The following is a 16658-nucleotide window of genomic DNA, read 5'->3' on the forward strand; positions in this document are numbered from 1 at the left end:
GAATATGCTGGGACCCTGCTTGCAGTTCCCTCAGAGCCTCATACTATAGGAAGCCATTGGAGGGAGGTCTTAGTGGAATAACTTGGGTCTAATTCATGGTTTGAGATCTTACCCTGCCGCCAGGTGGAGAATGGATCTCAAGAGCAGGACAGGGACAAAAGAATGCTTTTGGAGGCTGCTTCAGCAATCCAGGCAGGAGGGGACTGTTGCCTTGGCTTGTGGGTTGAGGAGGCAAAAAGTCCCTATGAACGGCAAACAAATGGGGATAGAACAGGCAAAAGTCTAAAAGGGGACACTGACATCTGATGTCATTCATAGGATCTATATATGCTCTGGCCTGGGGACACAACAGGGAATTCAGCAGGGCCTGTCTTTCTGACACCTCCGTGCTAGTGGGGCCAGTGAAGGAGGTGCCAGAGAAATCCTGGAAAGAGCTCATTCTGAGCAGGGACGTGAGGGCTGGTGGTTGAAGGCGTGAATTCTGTGGTGTGACCTCAGGAAGTTACTCAATTCTTTTGAGAGTTTCTTTAGCTATAAAATGGAGTTGATAAAAGAGTGCTTTCTTCAAAGCGTTGATTAGACGATTGAATGAAATAAAAGATTGTCTGCCCTCAATAAAGGGCAGCTAAGATTATTTCCCAAAGAATAATAAATGCATGGGGCACATACAGATCATTGTAATAATATAAATAACACCAATCTGCATTGGTATAGCACTTCAAATGTTTTTGGACCTTAGGGATAGAGCTGAGACATTAAGTAAGATCTGTATTCGTTTCTTGTGGCTGCTGTAGCAAATTACCAAAAGTTTGGTGGCCTCAAACAACAGAGATTTTTCTCTCTCACAGTTCAGAAGTATGAAATCAGTGTGTTGGCAGGGTTGGTTCCTTACAGAGGCTCTGAGGGAAAAACTGTTCATGCTTCTCTCCAAGGAATATCTTCTGGTGGCTGCTAGCAATCCTTGGCTAATCTGTGTCCCTCTTCACATGGCCTTCTCTGTGTTTCTCTTCCGCTAAGTGTCTCTTAGAAAGACATTTGTCATTGGGGGCGCCTGAGTCGCTTAGTCGGTTAAGCGTCTGCCTTCAGCTCGAGTCATGATCCCAGAGTCCTGGGATGGAATCCCAGGATCGAGTCCCAGGATCAAGCCCCACATTGGGCTCCCTGCTCAGCGGGGAGTCTGCTTCTCCCTCTGTCCCTCACCCAGCTCGTTTTCTCTCTCTCTCTCTCTCAAATACATAAATAAAATCTTAAAAAAAAATAAAGACATTTGTCACTGGGTTTAGAGCTCATCCTAATTCAGGATGATCTAATCTCAAGATCCTTGGTTCAAAGAATCCTTTGCAAAGGTCTTTTCCCCCAAATAAGGCCACTTTGACAGGTTCTAGGTGGACATATCTTTAGGGAACACCTTCAATCCACTACAGCACCCATATGTATTTATTTTCTCATGTCGTGAATCAATTTCTCCAACCCCATCTGCTAATAAGTCCATGCTCTCACCCTGGTTTGGGATGCCACTTTTTTTCCTGTATTGTTTCTGTCTGTAGCCAGCCTATGTCCAGGGTTCTGCATTCTATTTATTCATCTGCATGTTTCTCTTGCCACTACCACATTGTTTTTACTGCTGGGCTTTTGTAATATGTCTTAATATTTGGTAGAGTAAGTCCCCACCTTGACTCCATTTTTTAAAAAAATATCTTAAGTTTTCAAGGACCTTGATTTTCTATATATATCTTAGAATCAGTTTCTGAGTATGTCCTGCCACAATCCCTTGGGATAGTAGCTGGAATCCTAATGACTTTATAGATTAACTTGGAGACAATTGACATTTCTTAGACATTAAGGTCAGTCAATTCATGAATTGACTATGTCCCTCCATTTATTCAGGTCTTCTCTTTATACCCTTTAATAGAATATGAATGGGCTCTCCAAGGAGGTCTTCTATACTCTCTTAGGGTAATTACAGAAGGAAGAGCACTCTACCATTTACAAATGGCACAATTATATATTTCCCCTCTCCCTGAAGTCCTATTATATACAAATTACAAAAAAGGAAACTGAGGCTAAGAAAGATTAAAGGAACCTCCCCAGGGACACACAGTGGTGACAGAGCTGAGACCAGGTCCCCCAGCCTAGTCCCTAGTATGCATGTGGCTTACCACCCACCCTTGCCCCCAGCCTAGCAAAGGTCTAGGTGGACAGATCTGATACCATTCGATCTCTCACTGACAAAGCAAACCTGGGGACATACCAGAGGCTGGCTCCCACTTGATCATTTAAGATCTGCACGAAGAGAGATGTGGCATAGATATAGAGAAGAATGATGAGAACACAGATGGCCTTGACTTGCTGGGCGAGGGCCTGCTTGGATGAACACCTGAAGGCCATCTTGCTTGTCCTGCTGCTCTGGAACCTGGCACTAATGGGCACCTTGGTGGCCCCAAAGCCACAGCCTCCTTCTTGCTTCCTGGCATCCTTATTCCTAACTACGAGGCACAGGCTGATAGAGGCTGGTGTGAGCCTGCTCAGGGTGGCTGAGTCAGGTCCAGGGAGGCACTGGCTAAAAGGGACAGCAGTGGCTGGAAGGGTGGTGGTGACTGCATCTAGGTCTTTGGAGTCTGCCCAGCACAGCTTGGCCCACTCCAGGGGTTTTAGGCCATTGCCCTGCATGGCCTGGGCTACCCGTCACATGGCCATCCACAGCTTATCCAGGCAGCGGAGCAGGAGGGACACTGCCACCTGCTTCAGTACGGCTCGCAGCAGCAGCTCCACTGTCTTGCTGTTCTCGTGGTGGAAGCTGGATGGGCTGCAGTAGGCCCACTGGGCCATGGAGAGCAAGAATAGGTTTGCCTCCCACTTCATGTGCCGCAGGAGCTGCAGGATGCAGTAGTGGGCTCCATGCATCAGGGTGGCGAGCTGCTGAAGACCCCAGCCCCATGCGATGGTCAGCGGCTGCCACAAGACCCGTTGGATGGGCAGCAGCATCTCCATGCACGGCTTCCTGGCCAGGATGAGGGTGAGCCCCCTGCCTACCTGCAGACTGCTGCACCACAGGATACAGAGGCCCAGCATGTAGACTGAGAGGCAATGGGAGGGAGGCCATATTTGCTATGGTCGCCTGTAACCCCAACAGAGGGGCAGAGAATTTCACCAGGCCTGGGCCACACAGGAGCAGGAGCAAGAGCTGCTGTGCACCCCTGGCCTGTCGGCTCCTGTTCTGTGGGGCATCATCCTGGTAGCTGGTAGTGGAGGAGCAGGGATGGGGTGCCTTCATGACCCAGAGGCTCTGTGCCCAGGCTCCTGCCCCAGGGGCATTGGGCTGTGCTCATGCCACAAGCTCACATTAACTGATCCTCTGGCCCAAATACTCTGTTATCTGGGCCAGGTGGTTTTGCAACAATCAATGACAGCACAAAAGATCAAGATGTGAGCTCATGTCAAAGAGGGAGCATTACTGCTTCAAAGGGACAAAGGGAGGCAGCCTTTGAAAGTAAAACTGTGATGTTCCAGTTTGGGTCCCCTGTGTTCATGCCCTCATGACAAATGTGACCCAGACCTCTGTGCTAGGCCCTGTACTGGGTGTTGAGCATGTAGGAAACGACATGGTCTCTGCCTACAGGAAGCTTTCAGTCTAGTAAGAGAGATGAATGCTGAAACGTTCTCATGTCATTCCCCATTCAGCTCCTCCTCAGGTCCTCTTAACCTTCCACACCTAGGGTTTTACCTGGCTGTAGAGAATATCTGCTCTTTAGGTACCTGAGCAAAGCCTAGGACCCTGTTTTGCTCCTTACTAGAAGTTCTATTTTATTTTTTTCATTTTTTAAAAGATCTTAGAGAGAGCACGTGTGTACACAAGCTAGGGAGGGGCGGAGGGAGAGGAAGAGAGGATCTCAACCAGGCTCCTGCTGAACATGGAGCCTGACGTGGGGCTCGATTGCAGGACCCTAAGATCATAACCTGATGCTTAACCCACTAAGCCACCCAGGCAGCCCTCTTTTCTCTTGATGGTAAAGAGGGAGTTTCTTTTAGGGAGAATAGTCTGTCTAGCACCTTCAGCGATGTCAAACCTTTTAAAAACTCTCCTCATGGTTTTAAATAGTCTTATTTGGCATGTGATGGTGGCTGTCTTGTTCCTCTGTCCTTCACTGATTGTGTGACTTTCGTCAGATTATTTCCTCTTGGCCTAAAACTTAGTTTTCTCTGTGAGAGGGGACAGACAATATGGGTCATAATCCCTTGTTTGCAATTCTGAAATTAAAAACTTAAGTCATCGGATAGCAAAAACCAAACTGATCTGAATTCTTTAGGCAGCAAAGTCAGCCTTGAACTGATGTGAAGACATTTATATTTATCCCACTCCATGAGAATATTCTCTCTTTTTTAAAACAGAATTAATGTGTTTCATTAAAGAGTTTGGGGAGGATTACATAAGTGTGCACCATATTGCGTGATTTATTTAAAACATGAAAAAATGCTGAGTTTGGAAACACATCTGGCCCCAAAAAGTTCCAATAAGGGACTGAAGACCTGTCAGCGCTGCCCCTCAAGGGATGGTGTGAAGATTAAATGAAAAATTTTTTTTTTTTAAAAGAACGATGTGAGCAACGGCCAGGCCCAAGAATCAAATAAAAAGGGGGGATGGAGGTGCAAGGTGATAGATGGGAAAGTTTGTGTGCACGCGTGCTCTCCTACATGAAAAAGGGTGGAGGGGTAGCCAGTTAGGACAGAGCCCAGGTGATCCTGGAGACCCGGGATCGAGTCCCACGTCGGGCTCTCCGCAGGGAGCCTGCTTCTCCCTCTGCCTGTGTCTCTGCCTCTCTCGCTCTCTCTCTCATGAATAAATAATTAAAAAAAAAAAAAAAAAAAAAAAAAAAAGACAGAGCCCAGGGTGGCGGCCTCAGGAGTTAATGCCTCATCCCAAGGAAACGACAGGGAGCCATGCGAAGTAACAAGATGACATTTGATTCTTAAAAAGATTTGGAAAGGCAAGCCTGGAGGTAGGGAGAACGCTTAGGAGCCTCCTGGGCCCCGGGGGTGGGAGAGCGTGGGGGCGGGTGCGCAAGCGACATCTGCGAGGGTCCCTGGGGCTGCAGGGCCAGGCTCCGGGGCTGGGCAGCCGGACCCGTCCCCGCAGGTCCTGAGGTCGTTTAGGCGCCACAGCGACCCCAGAAGCAGGACCACAGCAGCTGGACACCGGGAGCAGCGGCCGAGATGGGGCTCCGGGGGCGCACGTCGGAAATCAGAACGCACTGAAGGCAGGTTGGGTGTCGGGGAAGCAGCTTTGGGCTGGGAGCCAGGAAACCGGGCTTTCGCTCTTTTCTTTCCAACTTTGAGCAGGTGGCAGCGGGGCAACTCGTCCCAGCTCAGCGTGCCCGCCAAACGGCAACACCGCAGATCCGCTGCGTGGGACGGAACCCGGAGAGGCGTGTGCGGGCGCTTCGGCACTGAAACCCGCAGCCGGGTTATCCAATCCTAGAGGTGACTGCATCTCACAGGAAAAAGACGCAGCCGCGTAGCTTCAGCGTAACGGCGTCTTCGACCAAATTTGGCAGCTACCCAAACCCCTACAGTCGTCGCGCTCCAAAGCTCTGCCAGCGTTTCCGCGACGCTTCGCGAAGTTTGAACCCAGCCGCTTGCCGTAGTTTCTAGTCCCCGCCCCCCGTGGACGGCGTCCCGCTCCGAAGCAAACGCTAGGCGAGGACGAGCGAGCGTGGAAATGGCGGCCTGCACCCGCCCCCCGACCCAGCGTCCCCCGCGGGCGCGCGCTCGTACGCCGGAAGGGGCGGGCCCAGGCCGGGCTATATAAATGACTGGTCGCTCGTGGCCCGACCTCTACCGGCTGTACTGGGCGGCACGATGGTACGTATCATGGCGGTTTCCTCCTCGTTGGCGCGGCGGTGGGGCTCAATCCGCGGCGCAGCGCCGCCATCTCACCTCGGCGGGGGCCGGGGGCCTGCTCCAAGAGCGCGGGGCGCTTAGCGCGATCCGCAGTGAGGCCTATTTTCTGAAAACGCGTGAGGCTTGTGGTTGGTTTGGGGCCCGCCAGGCGGCTGGCGAACGCCCGCGGGGCGGGCTCCGGTATGGAGGTCTCGAGTCCCGGATAATACCTGGGGCTCGAGCTCACTGAGTTGGTGCTAGTGTAAGCTGGAGTTCGTAGGTACGTGGGCCGGGAGGACCTTGAGTCGGGGCGCTGGGCTTGTGCCGGCACGTGGGAGGGGAGCCCGGGCTGGGGTTGCCGAGGCCCCGCGCTGACCTGCGTGGGAGGCCGGTACCACCCGTGAGGTGAGGCCTCGAGTCCTAGGAGCCACAGATGATGAACTTTCTGACGGGCGGACAGATCCTCTGTGCTGATTGTCACGTTCTGATTTGGCTCTGTGGTGGCCTTCGTGTCTGGGGCCGGCGGGGAGCCCCTTGGTCCCCGCAGCCCCCTTGTCAGGATCTGGGCTGACTGGATGGCAGAGGCACCTGTGACTTAATGACCTCACCTGGTGTGCTTTTGGCCCATTTAGAGAAGGGGAGGTTCCATCTTAAAGTTACAAAATGAGGTTTTGAGGTAAAGATTCAGTTTAGGCCGCAGGGCCTTGTGCAAGGTGAACCCAGTCCAGCCCGTAAGCACACTTGTTAGCTGGGGCGCAGGGCCTCTGGCGCGGGCTCGGCATTGTGGAGAATCCTTCGCCACTGAGGCAAGCCCGGCATCAGGAGTGAGCTACATAAGAGGGGTTGGGAGTGCTCATGTTATCTTTTCTCCCAGTCCCACAGGAAGTTCTCCGCTCCCAGGCATGGGTCCCTGGGCTTCTTGCCTCGGAAACGCAGCAGCCGCCACCGTGGGAAGGTGAAGAGCTTCCCCAAGGATGACTCTTCCAAGCCTGTCCACCTCACAGCCTTCCTGGGCTACAAGGCCGGCATGACTCACATCGTGCGGGAGGTGGACCGGCCAGGATCCAGTGAGTACAAGCGGGATCCTTCACGCTGGTTGGGGGTGGCCTGGACGGTAGTCCCGAGAGGGCAGACTTGACGGGGTGGGAATCCCCATGGGGTTTGATTAACACTAAAGACTGCGGGTGGCTGGTGTTGCTTTAGGTGGGGGGATGTACTGAAGTCAGCGTTACGAGTAAATTTTTTAACTTTTTGTAAGAGTGCTCAGAGTGAGCAGGGGGAGAGAGAAAGCAGACTCCCCACTGACCAGGGAGCCCAATCCCCGGACCCTGGGATCATGACCTGAGGTAAAGGCAGATGCTTAACCAACTGAGCCACGCAAGTGCCCCAGAGATTTGTGATAGATGAGAATTAAAACGAGCCAGCGAAAGAGTTTTGTTGAGTTAGAATTCTAATGTATGGAGTAAGGACAAGCCTGGGAGTCTAGACGGCCTGTAAGGACCCCATTTCTGAAAAGTCCCCTGCTAGCTGAAGCTGGTTGCACTCTTGACCCAGATGGGGATTTCACACTTCTGCAAAAACGCTTATTCCTTATTGGGGATTTAGCTGTCCCACTCAAGTCTGACCACTCTTTTTGGCAGAGGTGAACAAGAAGGAAGTGGTGGAGGCTGTGACCATTGTGGAGACCCCACCCATGGTGGTTGTGGGCATCGTTGGCTATGTGGAAACCCCTCGAGGCCTCCGTACCTTTAAGACCATCTTTGCTGAGCACATCAGTGACGAATGCAAAAGGCGCTTCTATAAGAACTGGTAAGGGACAAGGAGGCCGTGCACTCTGGATGAGGAGAGCAAGTACCCTGTGCTGGGCTTCACTCTGGTGGGGAAGAGCTGCTCTGGTGTCTGGTTTAGTTGCCAGAACAAATTGTGAGGGCAGACCTTGAGCAGCACCTCTAGACCTTCACGTTCAGCTTAGTGTTAGGTGTTGGGTGAGGACTCTTGGTATTCAGTGTTCTTAGTTGCTGGGAGGTGTTTAGAAACTGAGGGGTGCAGTGTAACACTCCCCAGTCCTTCTGTCCAGGAGTGTGGTTGGGTTAATGGCTAAGCCGGAGCAAGAATTAGTGTGTATTTGAATGCTTGTGACTTGCATTAATTTTGTGGACCTCTGCTCAGCTCCGCTCGGCTCTGCCCGATGAGCTCCATCCAGGCTCCGCTTGCCGGTGGAAAAGGCTCCTTAGAAGCCGGCAATGAGCCCCATCCCCATGTGGTGCCAGTGTGCCTTCCGCTCGCCCCTTTGGAGGGGTGATGAAGGCCTGCACCCGGCCCCGTCCCCAACTCTGCTCTGCTCCTGAAGGCATAAGTCTAAGAAGAAGGCCTTCACCAAATATTGCAAGAAGTGGCAGGATGACGATGGCAAGAAGCAGCTGGAGAAGGACTTCAACAGCATGAAGAAGTATTGCCAGGTGATCCGTGTCATCGCCCACACCCAGGTGAGCACCCCACAAGGTGCACAAAAGGAAGGTGACTGCCCCACAGCTTGGGGTATCAGATGGCACCTTGTTACCTGCTGTGAATTATCCCTTTTCTCACACTGACCTTGTGTGGTCTCAGGATTTAAAGTCTGGATGCATGGGCCAGTAAGCAGCCTGGGGGGTTGCTCAAAGTTCCACAGCAGCACAGTGCAGCGCCTGCCCTGCCCCTGATTTCTGGGGCCAGGTTAAGACAGTTGGTCTGAGAAGGAAGCCTGTAGTGCCTCTAGGCTTGTGGGTTGGTTTTTCTGATGCCAGCAGAGGGCAGTGTGTCTCTAGTCTTTATTGAAGCCGTGCCCCATTTTAGGAAAAGGGGCTGAAGGAACGCAGAACTCCTTAACTGTAAAATGCATAGCTGAGAGGAGTCTGGAGGAGGACACTTGTCATTTACCCTGAAAATCTTATTTGCTATGAACTGAATAAGTCTTTGCCTGACTGGGTTAGAATGACTATTTCTTCCTCTACAGTTGATCTGAGCTGTCATTCTAGGTTTACATCTTATTCCCAAGGGTTCAGTTTCCCTGGGGTTAGCAATGACTGGATCAGCTCAGATTTGTAATCTGACCATTTCTGAAGAAAATTCTATAGAACAGCACTGGGCCACCTTTAATGAAAGGCTTTAGGCTTGAATATTTTTCCCTTAATCTTTGCAGCTTCTATTCCGACCGAGGTGCTATTCCACTTTCCCACAGTGTATGAGTTGGAAAGGGGACTTGTACCCAGTGGGGAGTTAACACAGGAAGGCGGCTTCATTTTTGCCAATGGGGAAACATGAGGTTCAGGGTTGCCAAACTGTTCTGCCCACCCTGACTTCCTTCCCATGGAAGATCTCGAAGCTCAGGGATCTGAGCTGTATTGGTTCCCTCCTAGATGCGCCTGCTTCCTCTGCGCCAGAAGAAGGCCCACCTCATGGAGATCCAGGTGAACGGAGGCACAGTGGCCGAGAAGCTCGACTGGGCCCGTGAGAGGCTGGAACAGCAGGTGCCTGTGAACCAGGTGTTTGGGCAAGATGAGATGATTGATGTCATCGGTGTCACCAAGGGCAAAGGCTACAAAGGTGAGTTTGCGATGGCCCAGGTTGCCATAAAACTCAGGGCTTCCATGTCTGGAGCTTTGGTGATGAGGCTCTGGAATAAGCACTGGCACGTGGCTGGAGTAAGATTGTGCAGGAATTTGTCTCCTTGCCTGCCTTCTGAGAACAGCCTTGTGGCCAGGTGGGAGGGAAATATGGAGGGCTGGGAGAGAATTCTGGCCATACTTAAGAACCCTTTTGCCACATGCAGCCCACTGCAGGAGGCAGAGGGGACCTGGAAATTGAGTCCCTCCTCACTGGCTTCTGCCAGTGAGGAACTTGGTGAATGCTGTGAAGTGCACGTGTTCCCATTCTAGTTCTGGGCTGATTCTCCCAAGACTTTTTGTTACAGGTTTGAGAACAGGTTTATGTCTAGGCAGGTAATAAACCTGAAGAAATGTGAGAGGAGGGGGAGGACATGGGTATTTGAGGGTAACGTATGTTAAACCCACCTGTCCCTCAAACTGATCTAGTTAGTAGCTGTTGAATGTTCATATACAAGCACCACAAATGCATGAACTCACATTGGGTGTTTATGACAGGAAAGAGGCCAATGGCGCAAGTGCCAGACAGCCTGAAACAAGCTTGTGTTTTTTTCAGGGGTCACCAGCCGCTGGCACACCAAGAAGCTACCCCGCAAAACCCACCGGGGCCTGCGCAAGGTTGCCTGTATTGGAGCCTGGCATCCTGCCCGAGTGGCCTTCTCTGTGGCTCGGGCTGGGCAGAAAGGCTACCATCACCGCACTGAGATCAACAAGAAGGTGAGGTGCCAAGGAGGGAGTTCCCCTTGACGCGGAGAAGGGAAAGACTAGGCCGGTGTTGGGAGTAGCACTCCTCAGTTGGTAGGGGAGCTTCTGGAATGCATATGCACTTGAGCTGCTCATCTTTTCTGATGGGCATGGTTTTTGGTTCCTGGGTGTGATCTGTAAGGTGTAGTTTATTGAAGGTGGCTCTGGTGTAGCTGACCCCCAGAGTGCCCTGGGTAGAGAGCCTTTGCCTCGGGGGTTTGGGGAGGCCCCTGGGCTTTGTTTCCATCAGATGGTAGTGTCTCAGCCCAGCTGATTTGCTCTCTGCCCCAAGCCTGGGGTACCCCGTCATTAGGACTGGTAGCTATTTTTTCCAGAGTCCTTGGCAGATTAGCCTGCTGCTGGGTTTGATGCCACTTGTCTGCATTGGTTGTCCTTCCTGCAGCTAGCCTGCCTAGGGACACCTGAGTATTCCCCCTTGCAGTGTGAAAACGTTCCTTTCATTTAGATATACAAGATTGGCCAGGGCTATCTCATCAAGGATGGCAAGCTGATCAAGAACAACGCTTCCACTGATTACGATTTGTCTGACAAGAGCATCAACCCCCTGGTGAGTAGCCTGCGAGGTCTTCTGAGCCCCCAAAGCCCTGGCTCTTGTGGGGGAATTCCCCCTCATTCCTAGGGACTAATCTGCTCTGGGTCTCACCTGTGCGGTGCAACCCTGGTGCTCTCAGGTCCTGGTTAGCGCATGGAGGCCGTGTTAACTGATCCCTGGTCCTGTGCGCAGATCGCTTCCAGCTGTTAGTCCCTTGTAAACGGCAAGACTTGGGTCAACTGGTTGAGGGAGGTCTCTGACCCAGCTGTTCGGTGATGAGGCTCTGGAATGAGCGCTGGGCGCAGCGCCCGAGTCAGACTGCGGAAACATTCCTTGCTGCCTTCCTTCTGAGAACAGCCCCATGGTCGTCAGGGGCGGCATGTGTAGTGTCGGACTGACCTCTACCCCTGTGCATGACCTGACCTGATGCCTTGGTTTCTCCAGGGTGGCTTTGTCCACTACGGTGAAGTGACCAATGACTTTGTGATGCTGAAAGGCTGTGTGGTGGGCACCAAGAAGCGAGTGCTGACTCTGCGCAAGGTGAGGCTGGGGCCCCTTCCTGGTGGGTGGGGTGTAGGCATGTGGTGCTCAGCCTTCCTGAAGAGGGAGCATTGACCGTTCCCAGACATGGAGCATAGCACCACACTTGGGAGGGGAGTTCAAAGGAAAAGGGGATTTGCCATTCCTCAGAAAGCAGCTTTGAAGTCCTGGGAGGAGGAAGTTCCCAGTCTGGCTTGGCATAGCTGTCTGCCTCTGCTTTTTCGTGTTTCCTGCTCAGTCGTCAGGCAGGGGTCATCTTGGGCAAACCAGCTGGCCTAGAGGTGTTGTGGGAGGGGGTTGCTCTAGGCTTTGGAGGGCCCGATGGAGACCGACCGTTGGTCCTCTCTGAGCTTTGTTGAGGGGCCTGCAAGCCAAGATGTGTGGGGAAGGAAGGCCTGGCACTTCGTAATTAAGCTTTGCTTTTTTGGCCCATAGTCCTTGCTGGTGCAGACCAAACGGCGTGCCCTAGAGAAGATTGACCTGAAATTCATTGACACCACCTCCAAGTTTGGCCATGGCCGATTCCAGACTGTGGAGGAGAAGAAAGCATTCATGGTACACACCTCTCCCTTGTCACCCTTGGCCTGGGGTTGGGATGACTCCTGGGCGATGGGCCCCATCAGCTTGCCACCTGCCCATATGGTTGCTAGTGCAGAAGGCACAGCTGGGCTGGCTCCTGAGCTTGTGTCTGCACCGGGGAGCCAATTAGGGGTGGGGTATTTGTGCCCAGGTGCTCTCTCCCTCTGACCTTGCCCACTGTCCTTTCTCTGCAGGGACCACTTAAGAAAGATCGAATTGCAAAGGAAGAAGGAGCTTAATGTCAGGACCAGATTGTGCAGCTGGTGGGATCTCAATAAAAATTATTTTCCAGTGACTTCTGCCTCTGATTTGCTTCCCAGTTCTGTTTGCTTTCGCTGTGACCACAGGAGCCTGTATTTATTGAGATGTTGCCCTTGGCCTCTGGGCTTAGCTAAGGGTTTCCTTTTTCCCATAGCACTTGTCTGGTTCTGTGCCTGGAGCAGATTGGGTGCGCCGGGAGCTAAAAACTGAGCTGGGGTCTGCCCCATGGCTGTCAGAGTACACCTCAGGGCAGCAGGCTTGGCAGCTGTGTCACCCAGGTGAGGCAGCTGGCTCTCTGCTGTAGAGGTCGTCAGTTGTGTTTGCACAGCTTGGGTGGTAGCACAGTAGGAAGGAGGCTGTGAGGATTTGATGTTCCCTGTTGTCTTTGGAGTTGCTGATGGGCATGGCAGGGCCGACCCTGGCAGTATTGAGTGTAAGAATAATGTCACTAATCCACATAGGATTGGGTTCCAGTTGTGGCCTGTTCAGGTTCTTTTCTAACCCATAGCCACCATCAACACATTAGGGGGTGGGTGCCATGCAGAAGCACCTGGATCTGTGGGACACAGTATTTACACTGAGGAAGGTGCTGCTTCATCACTCCTGTGAACACACACTGAGCTCAGGTGGTAAAGCCATTGGGCCCCTTTATTCTGGAGTTGTGTGGTTCAGCCTCCACCCTGGGCACCTGTAACACTGCTGAGCAGCTCAGCCACTCCAAGCTCTTGAGCTTCCAGGCCTCTGGTTTCTGACTGACCCCACTGATTGACTAGGCCTTGACCCTGGCGTTCGGGGTGTGCTAGTGCTCTCCTGGGCTCACTGATAGGCTCCTTCCCTCCCAGAGCTGCTGCACAGCCTTGGGCCAAGTAGATTTTTGCCTCTGACCTCTTGAGGCCCCTGGAGCCCAGCTGGGGCAGCTCTGGGTGCTCCCTGCTGTCCACCTGGGTTCTAGTGACCTCTGGGAACTGGTAGTGCTAGCTGGGGACGGCCTGGTGCCATGTGTGTGGTGCTATGCCAAGTGCATTTGAGATGGCCCGTGCCCCTCTGGTTCCTAGTTAGCATGGTGTCCACACGAGTGGGGTGAGGTCCCCAAATTCCCAGGTGGGAGGCCAGAACAGGTGGCTGAAGTTCTATGAGTCTTGACAGGTTTGGGGTGCACAGACGAGTTCCAAGCCTGGGGCCCTCCTGTGACGTCTGCCAAGCATTTCTGGAGGCCCATCTGAGCCCTGGGGGAGCAGGCCTCAAAGACCCTGTTGGCTGCCCGGGACCTTCTGGCGTGGGGTTCTCCGGGTCCTGGCTCCCGGGTGGCTGGAGCTGCACTTCAGGCCCGGGCCGCCAGGGGGTGAGTGGGCCGCATCCTGCTGGACGCCCCAGGGCTTCATTCTCAGCTTCTGAGGGCAGGGACGCCTCTCCCTCTTCCTATGGGGTCTCCTCTCCAGGGTTCCCCACGGCCTTTGGGGGGTCAAGCCCACAGAAGGTCAGGACCTGGTCCAAGGCCACCAGGCCTCTCCAGCTGGGCCTGCCATGGGACCTGGGCTCTGTCTCTGGGGGATTCTCTTCAGATTCTGGAGAGGACGCTGTGCTGGGTAGGAGCCGCACCCTCATGCCTTGGCCTCTCAGCTGGGGGCCTCCCCACTACCCTTATATCAGCCCTGGAGCCCAGCTGCCCCCAGCCCCGGTAGGAAGGGTTTTGCTGGCCTGAGACGGCCTGGCTGGGCCTGGCTCCCTGTCCAGGGCTCTGCTCAGTTGTGGGCATGGCCAGAATGATGGGATGTGGGGTCCAGCGAACAAAGGCTCGCCCCTAAGGCCCGGAAAGAATACTCTGTGTGCTCTGCGGCTGAGGACGTGTACACAGGCATCTGGCATCACAGATACACCTCCAGGTGATGGGGGTCACCACACCCTCTGTGTCCCCGCACATGTGACACACAGAAAGCCCTTTTCAGGGACAGGCTTACCTGATAGGTGCTGAGCCCTTGGCTGTTGGCCATCCCCTCCCATTCCCATCCTCTTGATCTCTGCCTGCCCCTGGCCGGTGAGTGACCTTGAGCACATCCCACAGCAGTTCCAGGCCTCAGCCTCATCGGCTGGGGACTCTCCTCCTCAGTGATGACAGTGGGACCAAGTGAGCAAGACCGCTTCAGTGGTTGCACAGAACAGCTGGGGTTGTTAGGACAAATAATAGGGCTTCCTGGGGGGCAGTGGGAAAGGCCAACCACCCATGTGTGGGGTCAGAGGCACTCACTGAAATCCTGAGCACCTACTACGGACACAGCCCTCCTCCAGGCCCTGAGGGAGCAAGGCGGACACAACAGCCTTCTCTCCAGAAGCTGATCCAGGTGGGTGTGCAGACAGCAAACACCAATAAACAAGACAGTTTCAGAAGTGAGGGTGCAGGGCGCCTGGGTGGCTCAATCTGCCTCCAGCTCAGGTGATGATCCTGGGATCCTGGGATTGAGCCCCGTGTCAGGCTGCTCAGTGGGGAGTCTGCTTGTACCTTTCTGATCCTCCTCCCTGCTCGGTGCCAGCTCTCTCTCTCTGTCAAATAAAATAAAATAAAATAATAAGTGATGGAGGCTGTGAGGAACTAAAACAGGCCAATGGGCTACAGTGATGGGCATGGGGGAGGCTGCTCTGAGAGCATAAAGGATCCAGCCTGAGTGAGCGAGTGCTGCACAGCAAGCGCTGCAGAGAGACCCCTGCAGAGAGATCCCCGCCCCCCCAGAGCAGAACAGCAGGTATAAAGGCCCTGAGATGGAGGGGGCTTCCATGCTCCGATCTGAACTCCCAAAGGAGGTGGGTCTGTGAAGGCGGGACCCCACAGGCGTGGGATATGGTAGGTGCTCAGTAAACGTTCCCTGCGTCTCGGGGTCCCCAGGCATTGCTGTGGGCCCCTGGTGGGTGGGGCAGCCATCTCTGCCTCCCGCGATCTGTGCCTGCACATGTCACTGAGGGTGCTTCTCTGACTGCCTGTCGCTGTGCGCTTCCTGTCACCAGAACCCTCAGACAGGCCTCCCTGGAATCCTGCGGTGACAGAACAAGGAGTCTCATTCCAATCCTCATGAAAAAAAAAAAAAAGAAAAGAAAAAGAAAAAATACCTGCTGGGAATTTCTGAGCAAGTGGGAACAAGGAGGTGGCAGGAGCCACCATTGCCTTAAAAGGCATGACAGAGCCAGTGGCTTGGCTGAGCTCACCTGGGGATGGCCTTGGAGGGGGGGGGGTAGCTGGCTGCACCTCCCACGCCCACCCCCAGTGGACTCTGCCCCCCTCCCTGGCTCCCGCACTGCCAGGCCCTGCGGCCTCTTGTCCCCAAGCCCCGACCCCAGCCCAGGGAGCCCAGCCCTGCGCTCCCAGGGCCTCGCCCTCCTCCCATGGGCTCTCAGCACGCAGCTACTTGTCTGAAGCTCCGAGCCCACCCTCCATGCGGTGTCGCACCGCAGAGGTGCTCAGGGCCTGCCAACCCCTCCAGCATCACGTCCCCTCCCCCGGGGCCAGGCTCCTGGCCTGTTCCCAGGAGCCCAGGGAGCTTTCCCTGCTCTTTCAGCAGCAGGCTCAGAAGCCCGGGCTGGGGCTGTCCTCAGACTCCAGAGGGGCAGGAAATAACAGCCCTGGGCTTGGAAGTCGGGGAGGCAGCATCCTCTCTGGAACCTTCCAGGGCCTACTGATACATCGGAACTAAGAACATGTCTCGTCCGCCAGTCCCCGGGGTCTGCCCGCCACGCTGCCCAGGCCTGAGCCCGCCACCCTTGGCCTGGTGAGGCCGCCTGCAGAGGGCACTGGCCGGCAGGCAGGTGGAGGAGCTGTGCGTACCTTCCTCCTCCAGGCACCTCCTGAGTACTTGATGCGCCGTCCCAGGCTCCAGGACCCCCTTGCGGCGGCCCCTCTTCTTACCCCATTTTGCAGAGGAGAAACTGAGACTCAGAGAGGATGTGCAGTCTGTCCATGGGCACACAGTGGATAACTGGAGGTGGGTGGTGGAGGGGGTGGGGGGACTTGAGGCCTGGCATCTCTTTGTCCTGCCCCTAGGCCACTAGGAGCCTGTCAAGCATTTTGGCTTCAGAGAAGGCATGGAGTGCCCATTTGTTGAGCACCTACTCTTGCCGAGGCCTGTTGGTGGTAGACACCCCCTCAGGTTACTTCAATCCTCACAACCATGATTCCCATTTTACAGATGGGAAACTGGGGGTCCAGAGAGAGATGCAGAGAATCCTGCGAGGGCACAGAGCTGGACTATGTTAGGCCAGGCATCTTTTTTTTTTTTTTTTTAGGATTTTGTTTATTTATTCATGAGACACAGAGCGAGAGGCAGAGACACAAGCAGAGGGAGAAGCAGGCTCCCTGTGGGAAGCCCATGCGGGACTCGATCCCAGGACCCCGGAATCACGCCCTGAGCCTAAGGCAGATGCTCAACTGCTGAGCCACCCAGGCGCTCCTGCCAGGCGTCTTGTATGCTGTCTCCCTG

General features: G+C 54.1%; 1 long non-coding RNA gene and 4 other non-coding genes across 5 annotated transcripts in view; 4 read left to right on the top strand and 1 right to left on the bottom strand.

Moving 5' to 3' along the window:
* Positions 1-16658, bottom strand: part of LOC112667664 (uncharacterized) — a 42680-nt gene that overhangs the window by 13488 nt on the left and 12534 nt on the right. The window contains exon 2 of the long non-coding RNA XR_007413442.1: positions 2252-14733. This is a non-coding gene — a long non-coding RNA (uncharacterized LOC112667664). The remainder of the gene's footprint in view (positions 1-2251; positions 14734-16658) is intronic.
* On the top strand, positions 6306-6369 carry LOC112675839 (small nucleolar RNA SNORD43). The gene has a single exon (XR_003146110.1). It is a non-coding gene; the product is annotated as a small nucleolar RNA SNORD43 (small nucleolar RNA).
* Positions 8173-8227, top strand: LOC112675873 (small nucleolar RNA U82P). Its single transcript, XR_003146132.1, has one exon. It is a non-coding gene; the product is annotated as a small nucleolar RNA U82P (small nucleolar RNA).
* On the top strand, positions 9513-9605 carry LOC112675866 (small nucleolar RNA U83B). The gene has a single exon (XR_003146130.1). It is a non-coding gene; the product is annotated as a small nucleolar RNA U83B (small nucleolar RNA).
* LOC112675860 (small nucleolar RNA U83B) lies at positions 11080-11173 on the top strand. The gene has a single exon (XR_003146126.1). It is a non-coding gene; the product is annotated as a small nucleolar RNA U83B (small nucleolar RNA).

The sequence above is a fragment of the Canis lupus genome, chromosome 10, assembly GCF_003254725.2.
Source record: "Canis lupus dingo isolate Sandy chromosome 10, ASM325472v2, whole genome shotgun sequence".
In the NCBI taxonomy this organism is placed as follows: Eukaryota; Metazoa; Chordata; class Mammalia; order Carnivora; family Canidae; genus Canis; species Canis lupus.